Below are 14357 nucleotides of genomic sequence, written 5' to 3' on the forward strand. Positions count from 1 at the left end.
TCATTGGTCAGAGTTGAGTGCTCCCTGTTCATTCTTCACATGGCCTTGGTCCCACATATCTAACCCTGTTCCAATCTAGACTGACCACAATGCTTTGCAGTGTGGTCAGGTCAGAATGGCAGGATAGAGCTCCTTCCATCACCTCTGTTGGTCTTTGCAGTGTGTTCCCATTAATGTAACCACAATTGCATTGTGGTCGGAGAGACCTATGGGAGGTCAGACCAATGGAACTTCTCCTCTTCATTTTTCAACAAAGGTAGCATATGTCCTGCTTATAAGAAATCCACCTTCAAATTGTCATCAGTGATAAGAAGATCTTGCTCATTGCTTTATTCCGCTTTTTTTCTTTCTTTCTTTTTTTTAATGTCTCTCCCCACAAGTACCACGAGTCAGTGAGAAAGCACATTTCCTCACAGTGCGTTATAAGCATGCCAGCATCCAGGTGCTGAGGAAAGGTCAGGGTTGGGGGGGTGGGGGAGGGGGGATGGGGAAAGGGAAGCATTTCTCAGCCTCAGAGATGGATGTGTAAAAGTGAAAGCTACCAGATTGAAACTGATCCATGGAGGCCACCCAATGCTAATTGTCACCCAACTATTTTGCTTTCACTAGTCATGTGGTGGGTGACAGCCACAGATGCTGATGGCTTCTGACCTGGACTAGAAATCTGGTTTCTAAAAGAGAGAGAGAGGAAGAAGAAAGCAGAAGTGGAGTTAGTGGTCCAGTGTGAGGGAAAGAGAACGGGAAGAAGGCTATCTCTGACAGCTCACAGTGAGGAGGAAAATTAGAAAGAGAAGCGTTCTCCACCACCATATGTATCAAGGCTGGCCGGGACAGCTGAAAGAAATATCGCCCAGCCGGAATCCCTGGCCAGACTTGTGATACAGTTCTGCATACTGCTATCAATAACCCTGCATGATTAATGCTAATGATTTATGTTAATTTTGCCATAAGCTTTATTTGTGCCCAGTGTTGAACTTTAGGATGTCAAATCATTCCTCTGGAGGTTGTTAGAGATTTTTAAAAGCAAAGTCTAAAATATAACATCTGATGTTCCATATATCATGGCCCCAAGATCACCATCCCCCAAGTAATTGCTTTTCATTTGAAAGTACATCTGGGAAAGATTCAGCATCCCAAGAAGAGTGGAGCTACAAAGTTCCCGTCTGAGCAGGGAGCAGACTTCAAGGCAGCTAAAGATGACCCTGATGTGACGCTGTAGGATCAGCACTGGGCTGTGAGCCACAAGGTAGGCAGTTCAAACCCACCAGCTGCTCCTAGGAAACCCGATAGAGGAGCACTATGAGTTAGAACCAACTCGATGGCACTCAACAACAGCAACAACAAAGAAAGTGACACCTATGCCAAACACCTTGTCTGCCGCCCGTGGCCACTGTTCTTCCTCAGTTAGGATAGGACAGTGAGGGGCTTGTTAGGCCTCATCTTGAGTGAGGCAGCTGCTGCTCTTCTGAAACCTAGATGTCCCTCCTCTGTCTAACAGAGGAGGGCAGCTCTCAGCCCACTTCACAGGCGACATTGCATTCCAGGAGACTGTTTTATACTCCCTCATGCCTCACAGGTACACTGCCTTCTCCAAGACTTTCCCGAGGATGATGGGGTGGGAGATGTTGAGAAGATCTGACCTCCAGGTTCCTACCTACCTGGTCTGATGCCTGTCTGGGGATAAGTTGTTGGTACTCCCTTTGTTACTTCCTTCATTCATATTCCAGACATTGATTTCATACCCTCGACAAGGTGCCAAAGGAGCAGGGTGAACAAGAAAGGTGCCAGGTCACCAATTTCATCTCCCAGACAGGCCAACATTTAAATCCCAAAGACTGGCCAACATTGTAGTGCATCATGTACGATCATATAAGCAAACCACCAGTGTCTGTCCATTTATCACACTGTGGTGGCTTATGTGTTTCTGTGATGCTGGAAACTATGTCACTAATATTTCAAGCACCAACAGGGTCACCCATAGTGGAGAGGTTTTAGCGGAATGTCCAGACTAATATGTACTAGTAAGGAAGGGCTGGTGATCTAATTCTGAAAATTAGCTAACAAAAACCCAGTAGATCATAACAGACTATATTATCTGACGTAGTGCTAGAAGACCAGCCCTCTTGGTTGGAAGGCACTCAAACTGCCCAGGTGCAGTAACGACGGACTCAGACATACCAAAGGTCTTGAAATGTTGCTGGACTTGGCAAGATTTTGTCTTATGGTCCATTGGCTCACCAACTTGATGCCTGCTAACAACAACATCGAAGCAAAGCTCAAGTGCAATGCACAGAAAACAAAAGCCCAGCCCATCGGAGACAGTAGAAATGAAAATACGATGAAGGGGACAACCACCCACCCTCACACCGGAAGTGGTGCCAAACGCCATCAATGGCCCCATGCACTCCTCCTCACACTGCTTCCCTGCGTGTCCTCGCTCTTCTCCTAAAATCCCATTAGGATCGTGGCATTCCCTGCAGTGTTAGGTTTCTCAGGCCTCCCTCTCCTTTCAGTATCTAGAGTTCCTGCAAGAATCCATCAGGGTCGCAAGGACCCGGCATCCTTTCCCACCTGTAAACCAGTCAACCCACCAGCAAATTCCCTGCCTTCAAAATAAAAACTTTCAGACTTTCCCATCAGAGACCCAATCCATGCCATGACAAGCCAGGTGCGACGTAAAGCCAGATCTTTCCCCTTCCCCTCCCTCCTTCACTGGCTAGAAATCTATTATCTACAGCTTAAAAGCAACAATTTCTATATAGGTTTGTACCAGAAAGGAAATATTCTCTCTGTGCCTTAGCTTCCGGTGATGAGACTCCAGTAACCCAGCTTGGTCTGAGCTGTAAGGCGAACACCTGTCAAAACGTATGGACCACGCCATTTATCAAATAATCTACTCCCAGAACAGATAGGCACTATCAGCAATCTGGTATTGATCTGACCAGGCCCCTGCTATTGTTCATCCCTGCATCCGAATGGCAGCAGGAATTAATGAAAGAAACAAAACAATGCATACAAATCACTCAGCCCCACAACTTTGTTTGTTGCTCTCATTAAGTTGGGCAAAGTTTCCCCAGCTAATCCAAAAGCTTGCTTGGGACAGTGATCCTGAAGGCCAGCCTTCTGGTCCACCAACAAGCCTCCAGAGGCAGTCTCCCACCTCTCTGCCTACATGGGGCCCACCCCTGCCCATGCTCTTGCACCATTGATGCCTATGGAAGTGGACACACAAATGGCACGCAAGAGCCCCTCCTGGGCAGAGGCTATCCCAGGACCTAAAATGGAGATGACCTCTTTGTGGTTGTGCTGAATCAGCCTTGTTCAGGGCCTTCTCCCACATCGAGACTGGTGGCCTTCCACAAAAGTCAACTAGCATTGGAACATGTCTACAGACCAGTGTGGAGGTGGGGCTGGGGCATTGGTGGAGGACAAGAGGAAGTCAAAACCCATCCCTTCTTCCAGGAAGAGTCCTTCCATCCTTAACAGTAAGACCCAACCCACTCCTAGCTCATGTGCATCCATAGCTTCAGAAGACCTCAAGTTTTAGTTTAAATGGCACCAGGTAAAACAAACATCTCCAACCAGAACCCACCTCTACTTCCTTGAAGCACACCTGGGCTAGAAGAAACTAGAAGCGAGCACTGTGTCTCATTCCGCCTACAAAACTCAGTAAGAATGGGCACCAGTAAAACAAGCAGATAATTATGAGCTCAGATCTCTGGGTGGAGGGATATCACAGGCATCTTTTCAGCCCTCCACAATGGATGGATGGATGGATGAAAATACCAGCATCTTGGCCATGATCTCCCAGGGCTGGCTTCCTAATGATGATCAGCTCTCTGGAAATCACTATTTTCCCTAAGGTGCATAAATTATCTCCTCATACTCTACTCTGAATGTGTCAGGAAGGTTTCTCTTCCCAATGGGATAAGAGAAGACACTAAGACCCAGAGAGAATGAGAAACTTGCTTAGATCACACTGAGCGAGTTGCAAACAACAAGCCTTCAGGAAGGAAAGAAACTTGCTCATTGGTCTAAACCAGAACCCTCCATTCTCCCAAGACAAAGCAACCTCACCTCATCCCCTGGAAGTCTCAAAACAGTAGTAGAAGCAAACCATCCTCCCCAGCCTGGCTAAATCAGCAAGCTCATTTCTGCACCTGAGCACCCCAAGACCTGTTCTTTTTAGAAACGGCATTGCATCCCTGTCTTGTCTAGTGGAGGTGCTCCGGTGAGCCCCTAATCTGCAGACAATGAGATCTTTGATCTTTGCAGGCTCCCTGCTGGCTCAGAAGAGACCACAGCAGGAACATGGCCAGAAACAGAGCTTTGCCCTCAGCTCAAAGTTTTCCAGGAAAGCAGGATGGCCTATGCTCCAGACAAGAAGTAGAGACACACAGTTGTGCAGTGACTGAGGCCTCGCTCACCTGAACAGGGCCTCTTAGGGGAAAAGAGACCATTCCAGTCTGGAAAAGCACAGACCACGGTATCAACTCAGTCAGCCAGGCATGCGACATGCAAATTCCCATCCCAGCAAGGTTCACGTAGTCCAGCCAGGGTGCATGGCCCAATCTCCACCCCTGAGCTGAGGCTCCCGACAACATCTCCTGGACACAGGCCCCTAAAGGGTCAGATCACACGTCTGCATTGCCAGACAAGGAAGAGTAACCATGGCTTCTGTCTCCAGCCTGAGAAGACAAGTGTGTATGAGAAGCTGGTGGACAAGAGATAAATAGGAGAAGCAAAAAAAAGAGTGATGAGTCAGGAGGATTTCTGGACGGGGCAGGATTTTGTTCTCTTGATTTCCTTCAGGTACGTGCTGAAAGAGCCAGAAGCAGGGTTCACTGGCAGTCCAAACAACCTCAGTTAAGGACCGTATTGTGAAGCGTGGTCCAGCCCCCTCTCTGTGCCACTCTAATTCAAGCAGAGAGTTCAGGATCCCAAAGCACGCCAGGCTCTGTTGAGCCCAAGGACACTGGAATGAAGGACATAGTCCTTTCTCACAGCCTTGACCCCAGAGACCACATAGCAACAAAGAGAGCAGGGGATCAGAGGCAAGGAGGGGTCCTTGCAAGAGGGGATGCAACACCACATGTGAAATCTAGAGAAAGTTGTGTGGGGAGGAAAACAATGACCATTTTGAGAAATTCCAGCCCATTCCAAGGAAGTGGGGGTGGGAGGTCCAGGTGTGGAGTATCCCAACCCATAGCAATATCATCTGGTGTCCTGATTAGAGCTCAGAACACCGGGCTGGGAGAGGAGAATCCATCTCTGATTGCGCTGGGATCAGGTAATGGAAAGTCAACCCACAGCAATGCTGCTTCGAGTTGCAGAGAAAGACATTAGGCCAGCTCCCCATGCTGTCATCCGATGCTGCCAGTTGACACCACACACAACCCAGAGAGCCAATCAGCACATCCTGGCTGCGAAGTGGCTTGCGTCACCTTTGGAAGCAAAAGCATGGAAATGGGACAGGAAGCCACACTCTGGGATCCACAAGGACTTTGCTAGCACATGAGCAGCTTGGGACACAGCACATTGTGAATTCAGCAATAAGCCGTTCTTACTTGCCCAGATGGTAACTCAGCTCCCAAACCACCACTCCTGGAGATCTGCTCCCTGAAGCCTCCAAGGAGAGCAACCATTGCCCCTCAGAGGCCGAGCACTCTCAACACTCTCAGGCTCCATTCCAAAGCCCTGGGTCAACCCAAGAAATCTGACGGAGCAGCAGAGTTGGCCTGGTGGTACCCTCAGCTCTGGGAACCCCAGATGCGCTGGTGCCAGCAGGCTATAGTCATCCTTCAGTTGAGCAGACTGCGTTCATAGAAGCTATGATTGCTACCTGCAGCCCTGTGAGTCTAATGACATGATTGGTTCTTCTCAGAGCCCTACATGCCAACATCTCCACCTTATCCTCCTTCCCATGACAGATGTCACCGTTCACCTTGGGCAATGAGCTGCCAGTTTGCTCGGGAAGGGCTGATCTTGTTCCCCTCTCTTTCTCTTTAAGGCCAGCAGCTCATCAGTGAGCACCTCCTTAGGAAAGTTTTAACTGAGCATCTGATGGTGCAGAGCCTCAGGCAAGACACTAAACAAGGAGCAGAAATAAAGGAAGTGCCAATCGCTGTCCTTACAAATCTCAGGAGATAGCTGAAAAGGAGGCACAGTGAAAACAAGCTATAATATCATAGAGTTAAACCAGGACAAAGCCAAACCAAAGGCCCTGGGTCTAGTAGCATCTCCTCTACAGAAGGTGTTGGGGCAAGTTTCCCAAATTCTTTCTGAAAGTGCTCACCCAGGCTCTGAAAGTTCCCAGCAGAGCCTTTTTATTGGCAGCCACCATTAAGTAGAATGTTTGGACAAAAGTAGATTCTATAGCTAAAAGCTCAAGAAGGTGTGTCCAGATAGGACCTACTCATTCTTCCATATAGCACTGTTGGTATGGGAGCAGGGACCACACCTTGGTAGCTGGGAGGCTTCACTCTGCTCAACCTCAGACTGTTCTCAGGCCAGAGACAACCCATTCAAGAATATCCAGAGGACAATTTCACCACTACCACTTTCCCTGCAGCCATGTCAGAGGGCCCTCAGCAAATCCGGGACATGGAGTTGGTCAGAGAATGGAGAGCGCTAGACTGTCTGCTGCCCAGCTTCCTCAGGCATGTAAAATTTATTTTCAATGTAATTAACCACCAAACATTTAAAAAATCAGAAGACAGTAATTTTCCCCCCTAAGTCTGTATTACCCCTTCCTAAGTGGTTACGACTTGGGCTGCTATCCACAAGGCTGTTCCATGGGAGAAAGATGAGGCTTTCTGCTCCTGTAAGGACTTACAGCCTCAGAAACCCTATACAGGGTCACTATGAGTCGGGACCAACTCCACTGCACCATAACCATCAACCAACCACCATCCACCATCCATCTGTCTGACCACGTGGCTTGATAGATAAGGCATCTGACTTCAGTTCAGAACACTGAGGGTTTGAATCCCGTCGTAGTTGTAGTTTCCCACTTTAGGAGCTCTGGTATGGCGCTGCAGGTTAATGCATTGAACTGCAAGGTTGGTATGAACTGTAAGGTAGGTGGTTCAAGCTCACAAGCAGCTCTTCAGAAACCCTATACAGGGTCGCTATGACTTGGAACCGATTCAACAGGCCTTAACAGCCACCACCAGCACCAGCCATCTGTCGGTTCATTGTACTATAGTGTATAGGTATTGTTGCGATGGGGTAAACTACGCCACCTATAATTCAGCAGGGTCATCCATAGTGACCTGGGCAAACCATAGTGCATACGTTTCAGGAGAGGTTCCAGACAAAGGCATGCTGTGAAGAAAGGCCTGGATTCCTACATCCACAAATTAGCCAATGAAACCTTATGGGTCCCAATAGACTTGCTTCCAGTTGACTTGCTTTTTCCATGTCATCAGTCGAGATCAACTGCAGGAAGACAGCAAGTTAGGTGACGTAAGCAGAGGGCCAGTGAGAGTCAGGGGAACTCCCAGTGAGATGCATTTGCACAACATATTGGTGACCCTGTGCATGAGGCAGGGCTGGGCAACATCTCACGCTGGTATACATCGGGTTCTCGTGAGTCAGCATCAATTCTCTGACAATATCGGGTCACATGGCCACAGCTGGTTGGGACTGGGCAGTAGGAGGCCCCAGTTGGCCCATTTCACTGATTTAAGTTACCTGCCTAGACCTACGGGTGTCTGGTTTGTGAGTCGGGGGAAGATCCCAGCACCATAAAGACGCTGGAAGACCACTGTGGTAAATTTTGCCTCACTATTCCCGGTAGCCTCATAGCCCAGGAGAGTGCCACATGGAAAAGCCAATGCCTCTTCAAATGACTTTCTCCTGGGCCACACCATGTCACCTTGGAGCTAGTGAAATTTTCCTAGTGGGAGAGTCAAATTTTCAGAGGCCAGGCTCTTTGAAGTGAGACTGTCTCTGCCAGTATTAACAGCAAATGTGTCCTCGGTTGGTGGCTGTTTGGGGGAGGCAGACAGGCGTGCTTTCAATGGAAGCAGGCCTGGGACTAACTGAGGTCCAGTAAACAAAGAGGGTTAAACAAATAAAGCTAGGCTCCCTGCCTGCCCTCTGCTCGCTAAGAGCCGCCGTTTGTTCCAGCTTCCACTGGAGTAACACAGGTACACTGATTTCGATTACACAGAACATTAATAAGAGAAAGCACTGACCCTCAGTTGCCGAGAACCAGGTAAATGACAGGGAGGAAAAGGGGCCAAGAAATGGTAGGCATTTTACACCACACGACTTGAAGGGGAATGTGTTGACTATAAAGATGACGGGTATTGTAGCACTGAGAAAAAAAACATAATTTTTCATTGATGTACGGCAGCAGGGCTGGAAGGAACACAAATACTACAGTAGATCCATTAACTGGGTGACAAGAAACAGTGTTCACATCCACTGACTAAACTGTTTTTGATTCTTTAGTACCAACATGCAGAATGATCCTTACATTATGTTGCCAGGGAAAAACCTTAAAATGCATTTATTTCATAATGCAACTTTCTTGTATTATCATAATAGAGCTATAATGGTTGTTGCAAACACTATGGGGTCTGGGGAAAAAAAACAAAACACCTAAATACAGTTATTAAATCGGAAATTTTTTAAAGGGGGGGAATTTTGAGTGTCTACAAGATTATGTCTGGCTGCTTGAATGGGAAAACTAGCCAGCAACAGTTTACCCTTGACCTTCTGGCCACCTGAGTTCTGGACCCTAAACACCGCCTGTCTTTGCCAACACACAATTGAGAGATACCTGGGAGAAGCAAGTGGATGGCACAAAGTCATGCCTGTTAGAAATAGGATTTGCAGGGATGAGTGACAGTTGCTTCTATCTTTATGCTTCAGTCCTTCCATTCTAGCCTTCACTAGTCCCTGTTCTATGATCAATATGCCTAATCTGTAAAATGGGTACAAAATTGTTTTCATGTAATGTACCTAGCCCAGTGGCCAGCTGTGTACTCATACTCTCCAGATGGCTATCAGTACAATTGCTATTTGTGTTCCAGTTACGGTCACCATGGTCATAGCCTGGGTGAGTCGTGCCCAGTAGAATCTCTGCAGTGATCAAGATCACAGAACTTGGAACAAATCAGAGTCAGAATCGCTATGTACTCAAGCCCTCCGAGATGCTCACATGTTAGCCAGTTACCATCGAGTTAATTCACTACAATCCATGTGTTACAGAGTACAATTGAGCTCCAGAAAGTTTTCTTGGCTGTCCTTTTTATGAAGGCAGAACCTTCTCTCGTTCTGGGACCTACTCAAAACTAACAGCATTTTGAGTCACTTGATAAATAGGCCAGAGTAATGCAGCCAAATGAGGGTTATGTGGCTTCCCAAATCCAAAGAAGCTCACCAGGAATGATACCTCCTTTTCTGTTGTGGGAGGAGCTAGATGTAATAACTTATCCTTCACTTTCGTAGAATTAGCTTAACATATCCCATATCACTTTGTTGTTGTGATGTGTCGGTGAGTTCGTTCTGACTCATAGTGGTGCTGTATAGGGTTTCCTAGAGCGACTGGTGGGTTTGAACTGCCAATCATTTGGTTACCAGTCCAGTGCTTATGCCCTAGTGCTACACTCATACCACAGGAGCCCTAGAAATTTCCATGAGATAGAAGGCCCTGAATTTTTTGTCAGGTTCATTTCCTGCCTTCTAGAAGTCTAGACCCACTGCTTCGTCTTCCTTGCTAGGTTCAATCAGTATGACTTCATCAACGTAATAGACCGGTATGACGTCTTGTGGAAGGGAAAGGTGGTGAGGTCCCTGTGAACTACATTATGACACAGTGCTAAAGAGTTCATATATCTCTGAGATAGGACAGTGAGGATGTATTGCTAGCCTTGCTGGCTGAAAGCACACTGCTTCTTTAAAACCAGAATTGAGAAAAGGCATTGACCAGATCGTTAGCTGTAAGCTCCACACACTCACCAGGTGCCAGGAGATGTATTAATTTGTTCAAGCCATGAAACCACATCTGGAGCAGCAGCTGTAATTGGAGTCACCACCTGGTTAGCTTTATGATAGTCCATTGTCATTCGAAAAGATCTGTCCATTTGTTGCACAAGCCAAATAAGTGAGTGGAATGAGGGTGCGGGGGGAATCACCACTCCTGTATCCTTCAAGTCCTTGATACTGCAGTTGTTAGGTGTCATTGAGTTGGTTCTGACTCCTAGTGGCCCTGTATAGGGATTCCGAGGAACCGGCTGGTGAGTTTGAACCTCCAGCCTTGAGATTCAAACAAACCTTGTGGTCCAGTGCTTACCCTACAGTGCTTATCCTCCCAGGAAAGTAGTATTGCTTGTCGTTTACGGGTTTCCTGGATACGGGCAATTCTCGTGGTTTCTTTTGGGCTTTTCCTGCCATCATACCCCTCACTCCCATGTCGGGGACTCAGTATGGGGATTCTGCCAGTTGCTAAGTATGTCTATCCCAGTGATGCATTCTGAAACCAGAGAAATAACCAGAAGATGAGTTCAGGAACCACTGGACCAACTGTGAGACAGAGCTTAGCTAAGACTCCATTCATCCCCTGACCTCCACACACCCCACTCTGGCCACAGTGATGTTTTGGGTCTCCTAGAATTGGAGTCCTGGTGTGAGGCTGTGGGTTAATGTGCTGGACTGCAAAATGGGTTTGAGCCACAAGGTGAGTGGTTCAAGCTCACCAACTGCTCCTCAGAAACCCTATACAGGGGTCACTATGGGTCGGAACTGACTCAGCAGCACTTAACAACAACAGAATTCATGTTAATCCAGGGCCAGTATCCAGTAATCCCCAGAAAGTCTTTATTATTTAATTGTCCCTAATGAATGGTTACTTTCATAAAAGGCTATAGATCCATTGGGGAAGACTAGAAGAAAGATGAACAGTATAACTTGTTGGCAGTGTAGTGGACTTCGTCCTTAAGGGGAGCTGGCCTACACTTCATCCCAGGGATTGTGGGTCTGTAAACTGGCTCAGGTCTGAGGATTGATTGATTGTTGTTGTCACTTAGGGTCAGTTCCAACTCTTGGCGACCCAATGTAGGGTTTCCAAGGAGCGGCTGGTAGATTTGAGCTACCAACCTTGCAGTTCAAACTGACCTGGCAGTCAGTCAGTGCTTATCCTACAATGCCACACACCAGGAAAATTGATTAAGGAGCCATCATGGTGTGGCGTTGTGGGTTAATGCGCCAGACTGTAAAAGCCGTTTGAACCACAAGATCAGCCATTCAAGCTCAGGGTCACTATGGGTCAGAACCAACTCGACGGCACTTAACATCAGCAACAATTCTCTATTGTAGCAACTCAGGTTACAATTGCCATCACATGCCCTAGAGTTCTTCTGGTTGTTCAGATCACATAAACATTTCCTAGGTTTCCTATCTATTTCACTGCTAAGGATATCGTGTCTAAGTAGCCAACACAATAAAACCATATGAGTCACATTATTCTGATCACAACTTGACATTCTTACCTATTATGGTAACCAGACCCACCTTGTTCTTATCAAGTAAGTCCTGCCACTTAGCCCCTATCATCACAGGATAAAATCAGCCCCATTGTAGTAGAGGTCTTAATTCAGTTAGGGCAGTTTTCGCTCTCAAATCTAACTTTCATAAAACAGTCATCACAGCTGTCTTCAAGGATGCTGGGGCTCCCTTCACAAATGTATTCCTCAGTGTTGTAAAGAGCTGTTTTGCTGTGTCCTGTGGGGTCACTGTGAGTCAGAGGAGACTCGGTGGCAGCAGTTTCTTTCCTGTTTGTTTTGTTGTTGTTGCAGTGAAAGGCATATCCTCTGGGTACTCTTGTGTGTGGGTCTACAGGTCTAACCTGATAAATCCACTCCAACATGCCAATTTCCCAAAAGCCTTTGAATGCCTTCTTCTACATTTTGCCAAGGCAGTTCTGGGACTTCAACTAGATTTAGTGTAGGCCACCACATCTTCCAGGCTTCAGTGGACCAACCAAATAAGCTATTAGATCCTTTCCTAACCTCTTGAGCTGAAACACTGAATGAAGAATCTGCTTAGTGGACCCATATCAATAAACTCAGACTGATCCAATTTCATGTTCTTTGCACCATTATCCCACACCCTTAATAGCCATTCCCACACACATTCTCCAGGTTTCTGTTTGTACCGATTAGAAAAATCAAGCAGTTCTTTTGTAGTACAGCATACTTCTTTCTGAGTCCCAATTTGTAGTTCACAGTCTAGACGCAATGATTGGTGGGGTGTTTCCTGGGAATATTCAGCAATGTCTTGCAAGGCATCTGCCTCATGTGATGCCCCACCCAAAGTTCTAGGCACGATCACAGCAGCACAGTTGGATAAATCTCATCAAATATGAGTGGAAGTGATCAATGTTTTCCTGGTAATGGATTATACAAACAAGGATGGAGTCATCTCTTCAGATGGAAGGCATATTGCTGTTGGCAAGAATGAGTCAATAGAATTTAGGGACCCAATGGAGTCCTGGTGTGGCACTGTGGGATAAAGCACTGGACCACACGGTCAGTTTGAACCACATGGTCAGTGGTTCAAATTCACCAGCTGTTCCTTGGAAAGCCTATACAGGGTTGCTATGAATTGGAACCAACTCAATGGCACTAAACAACAACAATGGCCCTAGCTTCCTGATTATCTGCCCATAATCCCCATCCCAAGTTTCAGGATCCCATTTCTTCCCAATCAATGGTCTCACTTTAATTTCAGACAACCTTGGTTAGGAATTCAATTGACATTGTAATTCAGTCACGTGTATTATAAGACTCAGAAAGTACCACCTTGGGGTTCTTTGATTTTGTTGTTGTTGTTGTTATTTTGTTCCAGCAAATATGGTTTGTACTAATATGACGCTTGTGAATATATGTAACTAACATTACGCTGTGTGTTGGTATAATTCCCATGAATAATTAAACATGAGAGGTTGTTGTTGTTGTTGTGAAGTGCCATCGAGTCAGTTCCAACTCATAGCAACCCTGTATAGGGTTTCCAAGGCTATAAATCTTTACGGGAGCAGAAAGCCTCATCTTTCCTCTGCGGAACCGCTGATAGTTTTGAAGTGCTAACCCTGAGGTTAGCAGCCCAGCTCATAACCACTACGCTACCAGAGGCCTTGGAAAATCCTCTCATGTAATCCACGGAGAGGAACTAGAGAAAAGTTGGAGAATCAGCATCCAGTATTTTGCTATCCAGACCTCGGCAGCCTTGAATGCAATGCAAAGAGCAAACTCCCCAGTTCCTAGGAGCAAAAGGGTTGCTGGAAGCAAGCCAGAGGGCATGGCTTTACTTAATTGAGAATTAAATATCATTTGAGATTGTTTTCTCTCTCCAAAGGAAGGTCACTTTGCTATACAAGCACATTAACGTCTCTTTGATGGTCAGTCCCCTGATTAAACCCAGATGCCAGGTTCCCTCTTATGCATCACAAAAACAACAGCCAAGCCAATATTTGAATTCCAACATCCCTCCCCAGGCCCTGTAACCCATGGCACCTCCATCTCCCCCTCAGTCACATCCTCTGAGGTATCAAGGCCTCCACTCATTAGACATGGAGTCACAGAGACGTGCGCAGTATTAAGATGGCAATATCATCTTATTGGCTATTAACACAAATGTGCCAATAAACATAGTGCATAAAAATTATACATATTCCCTCAGAGTCCATAATCCTGAACTGATATGGCATAATGCAAAACACACTTCCCCAAAAGTAGTGCTTAAAGTCATGATGTACAAATTGAATTTTAAATAAATTTCCTGAAACATCAGCAGTGGTCCTAGTCACATTAGCTGTACACATTTGCTAAAAATAAAGAACAGAATGACTATGCCCATCCCAACCCCAAAGGGATGGGGCGGGAGACATTTGGCTGTCTTGCCCTCCCATTGGTCCAGTGGTGAATTCACTACACATACATTCTCAATCCGGTGCAATTGTTAAAATTGCCCCATCCATTCCCCTCAAGGGTTTCCCCTAATTATCAGTGATCATCAGGTTCCAGAAAGTCAGCTTGTCTTCACATTCTCTGTCAAAAAAGGGAGACATTAATTGCATTATCACCTTGCCAACACCCTCTGAATGACAGTAATAATTATTAGCAGCCCACCATGGCGCCAATCAGAGTCTACCCAAATTTGGAAGGAGCCAATAAAATACTTCCCAATCCCACGTGTGTAAACACTAAAAACATAGGGAAATTACCATAGCGAAACGAGTGCAGGACAAGTTTAAGAACAGACCTAACTTCAGCACCTCCACAAAATATCTAACTGGATAGATGCTGGGACCCAGTGTGTGCTGACACACACATGCAGTGAAAAACCAC

Source organism: Chrysochloris asiatica, unplaced genomic scaffold (genome assembly GCF_000296735.1).
Source record: "Chrysochloris asiatica unplaced genomic scaffold, ChrAsi1.0 scaffold00104, whole genome shotgun sequence".
Lineage (NCBI taxonomy): Eukaryota > Metazoa > Chordata > Mammalia > Afrosoricida > Chrysochloridae > Chrysochloris > Chrysochloris asiatica.